The sequence below is a fragment of the Chelonia mydas genome, chromosome 11, assembly GCF_015237465.2.
Source record: "Chelonia mydas isolate rCheMyd1 chromosome 11, rCheMyd1.pri.v2, whole genome shotgun sequence".
NCBI lineage: Eukaryota > Metazoa > Chordata > Testudines > Cheloniidae > Chelonia > Chelonia mydas.
The window spans coordinates 43,045,896-43,065,508 of record NC_051251.2 but is presented as its reverse complement, the minus strand read 5'-3'; the positions used below and the strand labels follow the sequence as shown (position 1 = coordinate 43,065,508).

Here is a 19,613-nt window from a genome sequence, read left to right as displayed (position 1 = left end):
ATTTTAAATGGCTAAGCTATATACCCCTCAAAAATGTGTGTTTATAATTAATCAGTGGACCTCTCCTTAACTACAATAGCCTTCTTAGTAGCATTTTAATATATACCAGGTACAGTCCATTAAGCTGGAACAAATATAATCCTGAAAAGACAAGCTTTACATTTTCCTGATCGTGGGTAATTTTCCACATTTCTAAGCTACCATTTTGAAGGCATTTTCTTATTTCCTGAGTTTGAAGTACAACATAGCATCTTTGTTGCCTGATTGCTTAGCTTTCCAAAGTTCCTTGAAGTTTGTGCCCATAAGTCTTGGAGCCTTCAATATAGCTCTAGCTACCGGATAGTCTCTGAGATAACATTTTATGAAATTATCTGCAGCTGTGTGATTCTCATGTGCAAGTTACTGCCTGCAGATGTCAAATTCATAGTGCTGTTAGTACTGTATGTCTAGGTCACAGAGCCTAAAATGAAGGCCTGGAGCCAGATACTCACCTGGGTGCAACTGCAAAGAAGAAAGCGGCTTTCATAATGAAAAACTATATATCAAAATTCATGGCTTCTCAAGGCAGTAGTAGGAGTGTGCCTTAAGGGCCTGATTCTGCTCACACTGAAGTCAATGAGGATTTTACCAGTGACTTTAACATAAGCAAGACAACGGGCCCTAAGTATTTTATCTGGATTCCAAAGCATAACCAGAGTCCAATGTATTCTAACGCTTTAGCCAAGATTTTCTGCATAGTCTAGCCATTGCTGCAAAACTGTGTGGCAGAATTAAAGTTTAGATTAAACAGTTACGGGCATGTTGATGTCTATGGAGCTGCACCAATTTACACTAGCAAATAATCTGACCTTACCTTTCTAGCCCTTACAGTTGCAAAAACAGCCTTCCACATATGAACCCAATGCAAACTAATGAGTCTGCAGAATAGCTCTGAGAAATGTGAATTGCACCTATTAATTTCAATGATGTGTTAATTTAGACACCGAATAATGACAAGTTAAAGCAATGGTTAGATTGTTAACTATTAATCTGCTAATATCTTAGCAGAAGCATTCAGCTAACGTGCATTGGATGCAGCAGCTGATAGACACAGGGGCTCCAGTTCGGGCAGCAGTAGCACTTCTACAGCTCATGCAAGGGGTTAGCTCCTTGGCTGAGAATCTGATGACACAACTCACTCCTGGCTAAGAACAAGTGACAGTCGAGCTCCCCTGTGATCTTATTCCTGTAACCTTTGCCCTTCCTCCCTATTGTTTATTACCTTTGCATTGTGTCCTGTGCTGAACTAGAAAATATTTGCCATACCCCTTTAACCAAGATGGGTTAAGGTATCAGCAAAAGATACATAGATGGACCTTGTTCCTTACTCTCTCCTGGCTTACATCAACATCAGAACAGATCACCATAGGAAGACTTATACTAGTATAGAAACAGGACAGTTCACGGGAAAGTACTACATGGAATGTGTGGGCATGTCCCCCATACTTTGAATTTGATCAGTTTTGGCTTCTTTGCCTTACAACTGGTGCTGTGCCTGAGCCACACAATTCCGATTCAGACATGGCTCCCAGATCCCCTTGGTCCAAATCTTCTCTAATGACACCTTTGACATCAGTGGTTCCTCACTTTTCCAGACTACGGTACCCCTTTCAAGAATCTGACTTGTCTTGTGTACCCCAAGTTTTCACCTCACTTAACAACTACTTGCTTACAAAATCAGACATAAAATTCCAAGAGTGTCCCAGCACACTATTACTGAAAAATTGCTTACTTTCTCATTTTCACCATATAATTATAAAATAAAAGATTGGAATATAAATATTGTACTTATATTTCAGTGTGATTCTTGAGTCTGTTTTTCACTTGTGAGCCATGTCTGAAGCCGAAGCCCCAGGCAGTGGGGTTGAAGCATGTAACTTAGCTTCACGGGGCTCCCTATGGCATGTGGCCCCGGGCAGTTGCCCTGCTTGCCACCCCTTAATGCCAGCCCTACACTTGCAATCACCCCAAACCCATCTATGATCCCCCCTGGGAGCTGCAAACCCCAGGTTGAGAAACACTGGTCTAGATGAGTTGAGCACCCCCAGTAATATATCTCTGTGTACCCCAAAGGGTACACGTACCCCTGGTTGAGAACCACTGTTTTAAATTATGTCAGTGTAGATTCTTGACTGAGAATCTGATCACACAACTGACTTTATTTTTGCTTAACTTTAATATTGGCACAATAAGTGGAAGGAGCATCAGAACTGAGGAAAAGAAATAGGGATTTCCCCCTACTACAGTCAAACAAAACAAGCCTCCTGTGTGAGGGTATACACCATCCCTAGAAGTTAGGTAGAGGAGCATATCAGGTTCATAGGATTTTTCGCCCTCCCTTCAGTCTGGGCTGTAAAGTTTCCTCTTCTCATATTGTCAGCCCTACAGCCTGGCGAACAAAGAGTCTCAGAAGAGACTCTGTATCAAACTGCAAGTAGGATGTCAAAAAGAATCCAGTTCTCATAATTTATGAGAGCATCACTTTCAAAAGGCTTCCAGTGCCTCTATCAGCCTGAGGTCATGCTCAAACTCAGGTTCCTAAATGGTACCGGCCAAGCCACTGACCAGACCGGTTTCACCATTTGGTCTCTTTATATGGTCACATTATTACCCAGTAAATTGTCTTGATCACCTCAATGCTCACATATCTGAATTATAAGCAAACTTGATTGGATTTTTAAAGCAACATGAAAGAGTGCCCCTTTGATTATATACTTTCACCCAATTTATTGTGTGAATAAGACGCCATCCAGTCTTTGCTTACTCTTGTTTAGTGCATGCATGATGTGAAAGCCAAAGCCACAGGAGTAGGATGAACAGCTGAAATATCTCTAATGACAGCACTTTGAAATTGTATAGCTGCTATTTCTTTTCTATGGTTTCCAAACAACAAAAGTAATGTCTGTGTTAAGAGCATCAGTCGGGCTCTTTTAATTGGATAATAGTTGTCTGTGTAATTTCTTTTTTTTCCTTCTGATAATTTAAAATGAAGAGGAAGAAAGCAAGGAATTTTCATGAAGGTTATAAAATGTGTTTTAGTCACCTGGGAGACCAAACCAGCTATACGATATTTACCAGGTGCACATGTGTGTAGGCATTTTAAAAGATACAGTGTCACCCAGTTAAATATGTATATTCATGGTCATATTACATGTAATTTGGTAGATTGTAGGTTCAGCAGTAACAATGACATTTTGCACTTGCATCTCAGATTCTACAAGTGCATTACAAATATTAATTTATTCTCAGAACACCCTACTAGGCAAGTATTAACCCCATTTAAGAGATGGGTGTAGTGAGGCACAGAGAAGTTCAGGGTTAGGTAGTACCTGTTCAGCCCAAAAGAAGCTCTCTTGGCATGGTGGGGGAGTGAATACTGCTATACCCCATGAAGCAGTTCAGTATGCTCCCCTGGCTAGGTCTTCCAGCTGATGTGAGAGAGGGGTGGAGCCAGGGCTCTGCCTACTGCTTCACCTTTGAGGTGCCCTATAAGGGCTGGGGAGAATTTAGCTCCACGGTCAGTGGTTTGCGCAAAGAATGGCAGAGCTGATAAAATACCCAAAGTTCCAATTCCCAGCCCCCTGCTTTAAACCCTATTCACAATAGTCCCTCCTAAAGTAATAAAAATGAATGGGGCTATTGAGATGACCATCACCGTTAACACATGCCATGGCCACTTGAAACTGAGCTCTGCTCATGGTAATGTGGATTACTACAAGACCCTGTGATGATCACAGATTTAACCCAAGTCTCGACCATATTTTAATATATACATTTTACTGTACAGTTTGTTAGATGTGTGAATTATTCCAAGACAATATGTCCTAATGACTAATAGCCAAATTCTGCTACCCTTATGTTGAGTAAGTAGTACTTTACTCTGCAAGTACTCCTATTGATTTCAATAGGTGTAATCCTAGATTAGGTTGAGCAAAGTGTGAGTAAGAGTAGCAGAGTCTTAAACCCCAGTCCTGCACTCCACTAGCTCCTGTGTGCTGCCCCATTGAATTAACTGGGGTGCTACATAAGCACAGGTTCTGTGTGAGTGGATCTGAATGCAGGACTGGAGGCAATATCAATGCACATTTACTTATTTTAGCTGAAATATTCAGATACACGTTAACACTGAAAACATGTTGAGGCTGTATAATTGCTGTTCCTGAATTCCCATTTTCTAGATACTTGTTATCATTCAGTGTCAGTTAGTAAACTGGAAAACATGGGAATTCTTGTAAGAAAGGTTAATAGCATGGTATACATGAAAACTGCATTTTGGACCCAAAAGTCTCATCTATTGTAATGTATTCTTTTCCCCACTCCCAAATAATCGAAAAAGAAAGCTACCTAAAAGCACAGTTCACATTAAAAAAAAGCCATAATTTTAAAATGCAAAATGGTTTAATAGTTTTTAGTAATAATATAACCAGCCAGAAAACTTTTTCTATTTCAATTTTGTGCTTTTATGTAACTTTACTATTCCACATCAGTTTAATATCAAAGTCTATTAAAAACATATATTCCCATTTGAGATTAGAACCAAACATACTGTGATCCAGAATTAATTTTTATGGCCAAGATATAATCCCCTGAAATAGGGTCTGACAATGGAAATGCTGACACACCTTTAAATGTAGCATGGTGATTGGCATCACTATCCTGTTGAAACCAATACACAGATAAACTTAAGATAATTGCTACATAGTTTAAGCAGCAGTGGAACTGCCATAACTTTTATGTCTGACTACATTACAATCTTTAGATAAATTGCTTGATGGAAATCAGCAGTGTAGGGCCAATTCATTTTTGTCTATCTTAAAAAGGGCTCAGAAAAACATCATTCCTCATCAAATGATCACTGAAAAGACAGCTTACTGTAATACATGGAGATAAAGAATGGGCTCAGGAGAGGAATGTGCTGTCTTATCAGGATGGACTTAATTGTCCCTAACAGCCAATGTAAAGCTGCATAAAGATTATATTAATTGATTTAATTGTTAATTAAGCTGATTTTAACTTTGTTAGACAAAAAAATGCTGAAAAATATACCAACACCCATTTTAGGAGGCAGTCATCACGCTGAGGAAGCCTACAGTGTCTGTTGTGCATGTTTCTGTGGCGTATATGGTTTGCTGCGGTAGGTCTACCACCACTGATCATATTTCATGACAAATTCTCCACTTTACCGTATAGGGGGTTTTCACTGTAGAGCCACATAAACTAGTTGAATTTCATGATGAATTGCCTCTGGCCTCCACATTCCACCACCAGCAGTATGGCGGAGACCTGTCAATCACTTATACCTTCCTCCCATGCCTTTTCCACATCCTATTTCATCTAATACAAGAAAGGCTGTTACGCTATAGAGTCCCCACACAGATTTTGTAAATAGAGAACTGTACAAAAAAGCTACTATTGACATGTATTCTGTGTGTGTATGTCACTAACAAGGAGGGAGGCAGAGAAAGCTGCACTGGTGGAAGTGTCCTTGTTGCTTGGGCGGTGGCCTAGAGACAGGGTTTGGAGACAACTTTAATTGTTCTCTGGCTACTGATGTTAGTTAGTGGCAAGGTCCTGCTTCCATTGCTGATTTCTCTCTCCCCTCCCCCATAAATTCCTATAAATGATGGTATTCATTTCCCAGCTTGTGATGTTATCTGTTTTATGTAAATGTTCTCTGTATGTGAAAGAGTTAGATGCTACCGTACTGTGACCTGCAGATTCTTGTAACATTTCTGAACATCTGAAATTGACTTCAGTGGGGCTGCACAAGGATAGCCAATGGGTGAAATTTGATCCTTTTTGTGATTGGTAGCAATTGTGATAGCAATTATTTCAGCCAGTGACATACACATACTGGACCTTACACCTAAATCAGACATACAGGACTTGATTTTGCTACTGTGTTATTCCAGTTTTACAAGGAGGTAGATCCATTAATATCAATGGAGTTACACCAGTGTCAAAATGGATTAGTGCAGTAGTGGATCCGGGCCATCATTGCTACAAACAAAACAACTTTTTTTTTTCTAACAGAAAGTCTTAGAAGTGCAGGAAGAGGGATGTAGTTCAACAATAGAAGGGAGTATCTCCTTGCCCACTCTCAAAAATTGTTCCCTCATTCAGGATAGACTCTCATGTTCCGTACAAACATCTGGTCCAAGCTTTCAGCGCATAACATCATTCATCACTATTTGACATGCTACCACTGCTGCCCACATTCCATCAACACGCCACAGAAGATCTTTCCTTCTCTCGACACCTTACATTTCATCTGGTCATAGGCATCATTCATGTAGTCTAACAACAAAATGCCACCATTCATAGGTTCTAACAACATAATCACTAGTTATACAGCAAGTTCTCATTTAGAATATCATATCCCCCATGGTCACTGGGGGGTGAGTGAGTGAATTCTGAGACTGGGGTATGATGTGCTCCAATGACATGATCTGCTCCAAAACAAAAGTATTCCTAATTAGTAAACAACACATTCAACTCATATAATACTTTTCATTCAAGAATCTCAAAAGTGCTTTACAAACATTAATCCTGCCAACACAGCTGTTAGGTGAGTATTATTACTGAATTTACAGATTGGTAAACTGAGATATGCAAAAGGTAAGTGACTTCTCTGGGTGCGTGTCTGCACAAGCACTTAGTTTGTGGCAAGCTGGGGGGTAAGTCTACCCCCACACCAGCCAGCCTTGCACTAAGTGTCTCTGATCTAACCCACTTTGAAATGGGAGTGGTTTAAGGAGTACTCTGGACATTTTTCCACACATCAACAGGGTCCAAATGGCATGTAGCAGGTTAGATTTACATCCTGCTTGCCACAAACTAAGTGTTTGTGGAGACAAAGCCTGAAGGTCACATGCAAATCAGTAGCAGAACCCTGGAGTCCTGACTTGTTATTAGACCATAATGCCTTCCAAAAATGCTGAAATGTTTGTTTACCATAATTCTCATAGTTCTCACCCCCTCTATTCAGCTTCAAATATAAAAATATTAAAGGTCTTCTTTTGATAATCAGTAATAAATATGTGGAAGTCAGAATAAATAATTATTCTGGAGACTAATGAAAGGAAAAAATATTGGTTATTTATTGATCTTGAAGGAAACTGCTTGGGAGACATTACATTTTTGGGGGATCTGGTCTTGTTTGTGTAGTGCAATCTGAGGACACAGGGATTCTTGTAATTTGTCTGTACAAATACCATTATGTTCATTTCATTGTTACGATGCAGTTGTTGTTAATTCTCCTTGCACAGAACACCATTTTTCTGCTAATAGAGTTGAATTACAGATGTGACCACTTCATGCTGAAGCACTGAAAGTCTAGTGGGTTAGTCTGCTTCAAGTGTCTTATAGTTGTCTGGGTCTGGACCACACAGACTCAAGTTGTGCTAGTGTGTCCTTAGAGGAAAGCATTTCCTTCTCTACAAAATGAATGCTTGCCCAGTTAGACCTTGCTGTAGTCAGCACAGCTGGGGAGTATGTGTAGCCTATCCAATTGATAAGTTCTGCTCAGCAGAGCTGGTCTGAGCTCTAATTTTCAATGTTTTGTCACTACACAGTGTGTAATGTTATCCTGCCATCTGATATGCATGATGGATCTCAAAAGGGACAGGTGAAGTTTGTCTTTGGCTTGACAGCAGTAGTATATCTGGATCCACAGTCAGAGAAAATAGCTAAGATCACTCTCCTTGATAGACTTTGAATTGAGCAGATAACCTGATAGTATGGAGATCCCACATATACTGTTTAAGTCTTCTAAAAGAGAAACCAACCTCTCTGATGCAAATGTACAGGTTCTAACCCGTGGAAGCAGTTCTCAATGGTTGGAGGGTGAAATCGGCTATGAAATTCAGCTCAGTAGGGCTGATGCAGATGGGTGTTATGGGACATTGTTTATCTGGTACGGATTGATACTTTCACTTCTATTTTCAATAGAAGTTCTCCTGCTGAAAATCTGCCTAGTGTAATTTGAAGATGTTTTGGAGTATATGCTTCAATTGCACAGTCATCTCATCAAATGAGGGCTTGTTGTGAATGAGATTAGAAAGGAAAGATAGTCCAGCCAGGAATTTGGGATACTTTGGTTCAATTCCCTGCTTGGCCATAGACTTCCTGTGTGACCTCTCTGCCTCAGTTCCCCATCTGTAAAATGGGGATGATAGCATTTTCCTACCTCACGGGGCACTGGGAAGATCAATATATTAAAGACGGTGAGGCGGTCAGATGCTATGGTGCCAGTACCACATAAGTATCTGAAATAAAGAGTTCTTTATTGATATAAGAACAGGAGTACTTGTGGCACCTTAGAGACTAACAAATTTATTTGAGCATAAGCTTTCGTGGGCCACAGCCCACTTCATCGGATGCATACAGTGGAAAATACAGTAGGATGATTTTATATACACAGAGAACATGAAACAATGGGTGTTACCATGCACACTATAACGAGAGTGATCAGTTAAGGTGAACTATTACCAGCAGGAGAGAAAAAAAAAACAAAAAAAACAACACAAAAACCCCCCCAAAAAACCTTTTGTAGTGATGTGTCATTACACAAAGTAAAACTATTTCCCCATGTTTATTTTTCTCCCCTACTGTTCCTCACGCGTTCTTGTCAACTGCTGGAAATGGCCCATCTTGATTATCACTACAAAAGGGGTTTTTTTTGTTTTTTTTTTCTCTCCTGCTGGTAATAGCTCACCTTAACTGACCACTCTCATTATAGTGTGCATGGTAACACCCATTGTTTCATGTTCTCTGTGTATATAAAATCATCTTACTGTATTTTCCACTACATGCATCCGATGAAGTGAGCTGTAGCTCATGAAAGCTTATGCTCAAACAAATGTATTAGTCTCTAAGGTGCCACAAGTACTCCTTTTCTTTTTGTGGATACAGACTAACACGGCTGCTACTCTGAAACCTGTTTATTGATATAGTTTGTGATGTGCAATTTAATCAGACTCAAGAGATTGGCAGGTTTGCAAAACCAGATGCATGTCTACAATATATTAACCTCCTTTACTACATCTTGATCCTAACCTGTTCTCCTCCTATACCTCCCTCCTTAGTCAACGTCATCTTCTCCCAGTGCCTCTCAAAGCCAGGCTTCAACCCCTCTGTCCAGTCTAGCACTTCCAGCAGTCTGAGATTTCTCCCCCTGGATGTTCCTATGCTAATTAAGATTCACATTCTCCAAAACTGAACATCCTACCTTTCCTCCTAAATCTTTCCCAACACCTCTCATCTGTTTCCACTGACAGCTCAACTCTCTGATCCATCTCTTAGGCTCACAATTCTGGAGTCATTTTCAGTTATGTTCTCTCCTTTGCCAATATCTGCTCTGCCAACATCCACTCTATTGCTAGGTCCTGTTGCCTCTCTCTCTCTCCTTTAATACCTCTGCTGTCATCGTCTCCTTTTGTTGAATGCCTTTCACTAGCCAAGCTGTAAAACTGACTCCGTTCTTTGTGATCTTTTTCCTCACACAGCTCTGTATGCATATACCCACTTACTGCCCTGGTCTTCCTTGCGTCTTCCCTCTCACGGTCCCTCCTTAACATGCACTGCTTCCAAAAGGCCAGTGTTGTTTTTCCATGCGCAGAGAGCGAAATATATATCTTTTCAGTTAGATCATTTATACTAATGTAAACAACAAGGGAGAATAGCTATATTATTTTGTATGATTATATGTGCCTCAGTTTACCTTCTTGATATTTTTCATGGAGTTAAATCAAAGGAGGCTGCTAGTGGGGAGTAAGCAGGAAACAAACCAATGACAGACAGAAGCTATTTCCAGAGAGAATATCAGGGGCCCTGGAGAGAAACAGTGACTGAGCTAGTCATTGAAAAATCCCCACCTGCCTGTCACCAGCAGGGTGACTGGTCTGTGTTTCCCAGACAAGAGTCTACGATCAAATGAACACGAAGCAGTTAAAACTTCTGGCTCAGAGGAAAACGAAGAAAGGCAGAAATGGTCAGCAGCTTCCTGCGCAGATAGACTGGGTGAGGCAAAGGATACAGCAGGGCTGTGGAACTAAGGCAGAGGCTCTGGAGGATGTGCCTGAAATAACTGGGCTTGCTTAAGCTTTGAGGGTTGAGGAGCTGCAAGCAAGCCCTGGCTGTGCAGGCCTGTTGTGAGTTTCATCCTTTCCCCCCTCCTGGTTGTGTACCGTTGGGCACATGAACAGTATGTGTGTTTGGAAGGAGCTGGTCTAAGTCATTTTAAACAGCGTCTGGTCACAGGCACCCAAAGGGGAGTGTTGTAACAAGGTGGCCTTCCCCTTTAAGGGCCAGCAGGCCTGAGACCAGTCAGCCCTGCCTCCTTATACCTGTGCTGGGTGTTGGACTTAAGAGGAGGAAAAGCCAGCAGTGGAGGGCTGATTGGGAAGGAGAGTAGAGAGACTGCTCCTAGCCCTACCTGGGTGCAAGAAGCCTGGGTGAGAGCCAGGAGCCGTCTGAGGACTGTGGTTGGTCAGTGTCCTTTGTAGGAGCATGGGCACAGGACCAGCTGGATGGGTTGGCTAGAGCTCAGGTATCTGTTGAAGCAGGCTGTTGCAGCTGAGGCTCCCCTGTAAGGAAGGGGGCTGGATGCTGAGCTTGGCTGAAGCATCCTTTGTTTGGTTTTCCTTTGTCTAAATGACTCTGTTACCCTGGAAAGGGTAGAACTCTAAAGTGGCTTGGCTGGAGGGCCAAATCATATCTGTGGCTAGATTAGGCCAAAAATCATTGTGGGAAAGCTGCGGCAGCCCGTGCTGCATGGGAGTGCTTCAGGCCAGGGAGTCTTGTAATAAGTGTCTTGCAGGAATTGCAGTTGGGCCTCTCGTGGTAACATGGTGGAAGCAGGGGGGCTGCTAGCCTGGAACTCTAATCGTGGCAGAGCCCTGGGATTCCACCTAGAGAGAGGTGAAGGTAGCAAAACCTGTCACCTGAGGGTGCACTCGTGAGGGACTGCAAGGGAGTGTACGGCACCGCCTGCAATGTAAGCATGGCAGGACAGGGGAATAGGGGGTTTTGTAACATGTTGGTCCAGTCTAAAGTGGATTGAACTATGGTGTTCCACTGGAAAGAGAGTAAGTCAAGGCCTGTCACTTGGAAAGAACATTCCTGGGAGAGACCAGAGGGGCAGCTCACCCCTTAGCCATTCTACTACATAGTAAGGAAAACATGTAAGAAAGAACAAATATATATCATCGCCATGAAAGGGAAATTACAGAATTATAATGGCATCTCTTTTCAAAGAAACAGCTATGTACATCACAGCCTATAAAGCCTATCAGAGAAAAGGCCTATCTATATCCTCTGTTACTGGTGGAGATGAATTAATTAACAGAAGATTGAACATCAAACACTAAACAACACTTTGGTAAAAAAAAAATTGCGGCACTAACAAATTAGCTCTTAACTTCCCAATCCAATCACATTGCTTTGTTCCCTTCCACACACCCACCCTTTTTTTGTCCATTGTCTGTTTAGATATCAGCTCTTCATGGCAGGGATCTTGTCATACCTGTTCGTAAAGCACCTGGTACGCTGTTAGAGCTATACAATCAGTGGTGCTGGGGGTACTGCCACACCCCCATGGCTTGAAGTAGTAAAAACAAACACTAAATACGTGGCTTCCATCATCAGCACCCCCACTATAAAAATGGTTCCAGCACCCCTGCATACAAGTAGTGATTAATCAGAGTAATAATAATAATAAGCTGTATGCCACTTACTCAGCCCCACCCCACTGTAAACTGCTCTAGCTAGTGCTATTATTCACTCACTTTCACAAATACCAAATTCACCCACAAACTTTAGGGGGAAAATATTTGGTAAAGATCTATGTTCCTTTCTGTATGTATTACATTGTATTTGACATGCACCAATAATTATATCACTGTGACCCATCTAACCTGTTGCTGCACCTTGACACAGTCATTGAGGCACATGTGCTTTGAAATGTAGATGCTTCCAAGACATTTCATGTTTATCAGGTTGGCAACAGATTTTTGCTGGTGATGAGATTAGTCTGAGTCACAAAGCATTAGAAGCCTGTTTCTGTTTACCTTGCCAATACATTTGTGACCAGCTGTTCTATACCAGGAGATGATGATAAAGCAAATACACAAATTTAAATTGTCCATAATAATCAAGGCACCAAGGCACCATGTGTTTAGTCCCATTCAAAGCCTAAATCTTCTCTCTCTTTAGCAAAGCTTTTGGCACGGTCTCCCACAGTATTCTTGCCAGCAAGTTAAAGAAGTATGGGCTGGATGAATGGACTATAAGGTGGATAGAAAGTTGGCTAGATTGTCGGGCTCAACGGGTAGTGATCAATGGCTCCATGTCTAGTTGGCAGCCGGTATCAAGTGGAGTGCCCCAAGGTTCGGTCCTCAGGCCGGTTTTGTTCAATATCTTCATTAATGATCTGGAGGATGGTGTGGATTGCACCCTCAGCAAGTTTGCAGATGACACTAAACTGGGAGGAGAGGTAGATATGCTGGAGGGTAGGGATAGGATACAGAGGGACCTAGACAAATTAGAGGATTGGGCCAAAAGAAATCTGATGAGGTTCAACAAGGACAAGTGCAGAGTCCTGCACTTAGGACGGAAGAATCCCATGCACTGCTACAGACTAGGGACCGAATGCCTAGGCAGAGGTTTGGCAGAAAAGGACCTAGGGGTTACAGTGGACGAGAAGCTGGATATGAGTCAACAGTGTGCCGTTGGTTGCCAAGAAGGCCAACGGCATTTTGGGATGTATAGGTAGGGGCATTGCCAGCAGATCGAGGGACATGATCATTCCCCTCTATTCGACATTGGTGAGGCCTCATCTGGAGTACTGTGTCCAGTTTTGGGCCCCACACTACAAGAAGGATGTGGAAAAATTGGCAAGAGTCCAGCGGAGGGCAACAAAAATGATTAGGGGACTGGAACACATGACTTATGAGGAGAGGCTGAGGGAACTGGGATTGTTTAGTCTGCGGAAGAGAAGAATGAGGGGGGATTTGGTAGCTGCTTTCAACTACCTGAAAGGGGGTTCCAAAGAGGATGGATCTAGACTTCTTCTCAGTGGTAGCAGATGACAGAACAAGGAGTAATGGTCTCAAGTTGCAGTGGGGGAGGTTTAGGTTGGATCTTAGGAAAAACTTTTTCACTAGGAGGGTGATGAAACACTGGAATGCGTTACTTAGGGAGGTGGTGGAATGTCCTTCCTTAGACGTTTTTAAGGTCAGGCTTGACAAAGCCCTGGCTGGGGTGATTTAGTTGGAGATTGGTCCTGCTTTGAGCAGGGGGTTGGACTAGATGACCTCCTGAGGTCCCTTCCATCCCTGATATTCTATGATTCTATGATTCTACACTAAGTTTACTGTAGCAGTTGTGAGACCTACTCAAATTTCCTCAAGCTGAGTAGAAGTATTTCTCTGGATATTGCAACCATATCTCCTCAGTGATAGGGTGTCTACCCCACACAAGACATGAAGGGGTTAAGGTGGAAGATGGGCCAATTAATTCCCTAGGCTGCAGGAAGCCAGGAGGAGGAGCCAGTGATCAGGGATTAATTAGACACAAGGTTCAGCTGGACAGGTACAGGAGGGGCCAGTATAAAGTCCAGGAGCTGAGAGCAGAATGGGGGCTACAGAAGAAACAGTCTTTTGTTGGGAGAAGGGAGGTGTTTGGGGCTAGAGATAGGTAGCCCACAGTCCCTCTCTGAGAGGAGGAGTTTGGGCTGGCAAACCCAGAGAAGTGGGAAGAGCCAGAAAGGTAGGAGAGGATCAGGGTTAAAGCACCAAGGTAGGCTAATGCATGCCTTGGCTGCTGATTGGAGGGCCCCTGAACTGGAATCCAGAGTAGAGGGTGGGCCCAGGGATCTCTGCCAGCCACTGGAGATGTGGTATAGATCAGGCAAAGGACAGTGGACTGCCTGGGATGACTTGTTCTGGAAAGACTTTCACACACCCACACCCACCCTGGGCAGGGGAACCATGTAGTGACCTGGCTGAAGGGCTGAAGAGGATGCTGTGGTTCATGGAGTGGGGCGCAGCATGAGAGAAGATGATGAGTGTAGAGACTGCCAGAGGGGGGGCCCTGGACTGGGGAGCAGCTGATTTCCCCAGAGCTGCCAGGAAGAGACACCCTAGCGGTGAGTGAATGCCATCACTTCCTCCAGTAATGCCCATGTGGCTTCAAACTAGATGTTGGCTGGCAGCTCATACGGCACTTTGCTTTCCTTGTTATCACTCCTCCATGTGTTCTCTCTTTAATATCTCTGTGTGCCTGTTTCTCTAGGTTTTAATATTTCATCTTCCTGTGCTTAATGTCTTCTGTTCTTCAAGCATGGAAGAGGGCACTCAATCCATAGTAGCACCTAGTTATAATCTCCTACCTCAGCACCCTTTGGGATTCCAAAGCTTGTTTATCAAACTGTTTTCTGTATGTTTTTCTGTGTAGCGTTATCATCATGATCATCACTGTCAATATTTATGAAGTGCTCCTCACTGTAATTTCTGGGTACACATCGCAAGATTTGGATCTCATAGTACACAGTAAAGAGTGCATATGCCTGTAGCAAATGAACCTTGAAGGGAAACCTAGTCAGTAGTCAGACTACAAACCCTGCAGTTATTACAACAGCTGGATAAAGAGGTGTGGCTTTGCATCACCATAAATATGGCCAGTTTTTGAATCAAACATTTCTGGAAGGTGTGAATTCCAGAAGCAAGGGCCCACTGCGTAGAATATCCACTAGTGCTGCTTCTTATGAGCTTTGTCTTTGGGTCTGACAGCTGAAGTATTTCTGCTGAATATAAATGGCATAATGGGTCATGGAGGAAGAGAGATACTCTCTGAGGTAAGTGGATAGGACTTCATGCATACAGAACAGCACCTTGAATCTCCCCTGGAGATTAAGTGTGAGTTAATACAATACCAAAGCAGAGGTGTAATGTGCTGCCAACAATCTGTCCTACTTAGGACACAGGCAGACACTTTCAACTGATGCCTTCAGGTGGCTTTGAAGTTGAGTTTTGGATAGATCTCATTACTTAAACCTTGAGATATGAAGAGGCATACATGGCTAAAGTGAGGTCCACTGAGAGAAAGGGCAGAATATCTTGGCTGGTCATTGATGATAAAAGGCTGTTCTGGATAATGCTGCCCTCTGGAAGTCAAGGATCAGAGAGGAGTCTAGTCAGACCCAAGAATGAGAAAGGAGAGCAATTCTATAGTTATCTTGGAAATGTTCATTCTCATGTTTTGTTCTTGTTAGGCAGAGAAAGTATGCTCTGTGTGACTTGGTGTGCTAAAAAAGCAACTCACTGCAAAATGTGCCTCAGATTTCTATGCACAAGCCAGAGCCTCCAGCCCTACTTGGTCTGCTTCCATGCAAATATCATTCTAGAGGAAAGATCTGAAAAAAAAAAATCTGCAAACTCCAAAAATTATGGGGCATGGCCTAAGAAAATGTAAGAGGAGCTGCAGAATGCTGTACTAAGTATGCTACTGTGGGAAAGTAACTTAGATTAGTAAAAATAAAAAAGGATAGCCAAGGAAGGTTGTGTTGAGTCCCATTAACTTTCTGTCATGGCAAAAAAAAATGTTTATGTATATCTCTCAGCAGAGAGGAGACATCTTCTGATGGTGGGTGGCCTGCATCTCAGTCTGTAAGAGAGTCTGAAAGGGTTGCTGCACATTTCTATATGTCAGGCCTCTCGACTACAGATGTTGCCATATGCCAAGTAGTGCCGTGCTCTGCATTTTCATAATACAGCATTTACCGTTTTAACCTCTTTAGTGGGCGTTTTTAATCATGATGACTGTCACTTTCAACCACCATTTTTTTCTCTCATTTTTGTATGACATAACAGATATGAATTTCCTTTGTAACTTTCTGAGGACCTTAGCCCTTCCTGTCCCTTTTTAGTAGAAAGGGGGAAATATGGCCCCAAACGCTCCCTGTGAAATGGTAAGTGACAGTTTCATTTTTGGCAGGAGACTTTCAGCTTGTGACAGCTCCATTGCTAATTGTACAAGCACCTTTCAATAGACTCAAAGTCTGTTGTGTGAGCAGAGGGGTTTCCATGGGCTTGCAGAGAAGTGGGAACAGGCAGAAGAGCTGCCGCTTCCCCCTTTCCATATATCTTGAGCAATTTGCACAAAATTTTCATTTTTTTCCCCCTCTCCCACCTACACAGTGGAAGAGACCCTTTGGCCCTTGATCATGGATATATTCTTAAATGGATGTATGTTGTTCCCTGGAAACCAGGCACTGTTTTTTGTCTGTCACTATAACGAGTAAAGGAAAGTTGTGCTCCAGTGAGGCTATGAAAAGGTTCAAGAAATTTTAGGCTCACCCTAACCTTTTGCATATTAATGCTTTTTGCTCCTTACAAAAGGCCTCATATTACGTGAAACAGTCTCGTAAATAAACCAATACAAAAACAAACACACAAAAAACATGCTATTAGAGACGGGCTTTGCCCACCCCTCATTCTCCCAAGGCCTTAAGACTTCCCAAACTTTGTCTCATCCAGATCTGAATTTTGTGGGTTAGCCTATGCCTACCTATTATTGGTCTGAACCAATTAAACATTTAAATGTAATGACAGAGTTTATTTTTGTGACATTTCAGCTTTTAGTGACATTAAAATGAATCCACTCAAAATTTAGCAACTGACTGAAAAAAAAAAATTCATGAGTTTGAAGGTAAATATTAAATTCTTCCCAAACTGCCATCTCGGGGAAATGGTGACAGACTGGTATTTTCAAAAGAGCTCAGTATCAACAGGAACATAGTTGGAGCCATACTGAGCACTCTTGAAAAATCTATCCATATTGAACATTATTATGTAGAAAATGAAGAGGCTCCCACCTTTCAGCTACATCCTAGGCTTGCTGTGTCTCTGGTCGGAGGGTGCTGACTTCCCTGTTCTGAGCCTCAACCTCAGTGATGTACTTCTTGATCAAGTCAGCAGCTCTCAGGATCAGAACCTTTGAGGATCCTCACTGGCTGATTCTCAGAGCTCCATGGACAGATGTCCAAGTAGACGCTTTGGTCAGAGGACAAATCGCCTCAGGAGAAGCTTCCCCCAAAAATGAATTTTTAAGGGAAATATGGGAGAAATAAAATTAGCTCCAGAATAAAGATCTGGACAACATTTCAATACCTTGGCAGCACTGACCACCCTATGTCCCACAAAAAATCAAGTTGCAGACATAATGAGCTGTGTTCTTCCAAAAGCTTAGCCAGCACTATTACACACAGTTGAGGCTTATCATGTCTAGGTTGTAGGATTTTTGATCTATGATGTAGCATAAATACAGTTACAGATACTTTACTTACCTGTATTTATCACTCTGAAAAGATCACATCTATTAATCACAGATAAGAGCATTGCCTATTGTGCCCCTTACAATTAGAGTGCTCTGCCAGCAGAACTGAAGCAAATGCCAAGACCAAGGAAATGTAAGATCGCTATACAGTCTCATTTCAGAAAACCTTGCGTATGCTGTAACCAGGGTCTTGTATGGATTCTTTTTGAGTTTGCTGCCGTTAAAAGTGAATCCGAACATCCCTGAATTGTGGCTCAAGATCCAAACATTGGGGATTGGGCCTGTCTCTAGTAGTCTTCCAAAAGTATTACAGTAGGTATGCGTCTTTGTCCTTGGGACTCCAGCAGAGATGAGCTACCGGGCTGTACTGGAGAGAACTTTTAAAAAACATATGTATAAGAGCCAATGTTTTCAGATTTAGGCATCTAAGATTAAGCATTTGAATAAGTAACCCCATTTTCAAAGGTGATGAGTGCCCACAACTGCTGTTTATCTCTACGCAAATTCCAAGCACACCAAAATCTTGGAGAGTTAAAAATCTGGATCCAATTTTGCAGCTTGAGGTCATTTTTAATTAAGAGTCTGTACAAAGAAGTTTGTAAAATATTTAGATCTCGTTTTTTTTTAAACTATTTGTCAGTCTGAAAAAGGCTGATTAACTTTTACTACTAAGTTTAAGGGCTGTTCATATACAAGAGGTCAGACTTGGTGCTCTAATGGTCTCTTTTGGCCCTAAACTATGAATTAAACTCTATGTATCTACAAAGTGTCTACAACATGAAAGCACACAATGTAACTGTTAGTGCACAATAGCAGTGTCCACACTTAGTGCGTGGCAGACTAGTGCGCTGTACAGTCACATCCTGGCTTGCCACACACTAAGTTTCCTTGTAGATAAGCCCTAGCTTGTGTGTGTTTGTGTATGCATATATATATAATACTCCTGAGAACTAACAAGATGCCTGTCTTACCATTCAATTGCATTGCTTTTGTTGTTTCTCTTCTCCCCTTTATTTGAATACTGTATGCTCTTAAGGGCTGGGGCCTAGTATTCACACACGTCTGTAAAACATCTAGCACACTACAAAGAAATGTAAGCAGTTTGGTGCAGAGAACATCTTATTGTTCTGTTCGTACAGCACCTAGCACAATGGGGTCCTTGTCTATGATGGGGGCTCGTAAATGCAATAAAATAATAGCACATTGATGCTATACAAATAAATTAATAATAACTAGTAGATCGGCCAGGTACCTGAGCACTAAGAGTGTTTGTTGTAAGAACACCTGCGCCAGACAGCACATTTTGAGAGTGGGTGTTTAATTTTTCTGTGGTTGGAGAGAAACAAAGTTTACATTGGGTAGCTGTATTTTTCCTATATTTATTTTTAAATCAGCTGGGTTTTGACAGAAAACATTCTCATTTTTCTGTCCCTGTACATAGTCTTAATTAATAAAGGTTCCTATGTGGCGAGGTTTATAGTTCTAGTGCTAACAGCAAAGTCTGAGTTTGTAGCATGAGGCAGATCTGTATATTACAGCAGTATGATAGGAACCAACAATAAGATTAGTCTCTTTTATTTGAATAAGGTACCTACTGAATTTCGGTCAATATCACTAAGAGTTCTTCAGGAAAGCATTACCCGTAGATGCACTGGTCTACCCATTTTAAGAGTTAAAAGCCCAATAATAGGCTCCTGATCCCACTGAAGCCAATAAGTGAAATATATTTCTGGCCTAAATCCACTATTAAGTTACAATAGGAATGCATTTAGTTTATTGACTCTCAGAGTGAACACTGCATGATTGGGGATCTCTGGGTTATGGGGGAATTGTGAGCTAAAGGAAGGGTGGGTGACAGGGCAGCCACTTCATACATGTGACATTCCGGCTGGAGTTAGTGCTGCTCGGAAAGGGGCAGTGCACAGGCATAGATGGAGAGGCAATGGCAGCATGGATTCTCAGTGAGTCAGTCTACTGCTCGGGAAGGAAGGCATATGGGAAAATGGAGCAGCAGTGAGCACCTGAACCTCCTAGAACTGTGGGGTTTTTCCCACTGGTTTTAGGGCATTCACATCACTTGCCCCACTCTGGATCTGCACATGCCTCCTTTAGCAAAGGGATGATGTGTTGCGACTTCTGCATGGTTTACAACCGCTTGCAGTTTTCTGAGGTGCTATTCTGACCCTGAAACATTTTCCTTACAGGAGGAGAAAATTACTGTTTTGGGAAGGGGAGTTGCC

At 42.2% G+C, this 19,613-nt stretch overlaps 1 long non-coding RNA gene across 1 annotated transcript in view; it reads left to right on the top strand.

Moving 5' to 3' along the window:
• The window catches only part of LOC114019638, a 24,556-nt gene extending 4,943 nt beyond the window's left edge, over window positions 1–19,613 (top strand). Inside the window, exon 3 of the long non-coding RNA XR_005227403.2 lies at window positions 19,578–19,613. This is a non-coding gene — a long non-coding RNA (uncharacterized LOC114019638). The remainder of the gene's footprint in view (window positions 1–19,577) is intronic.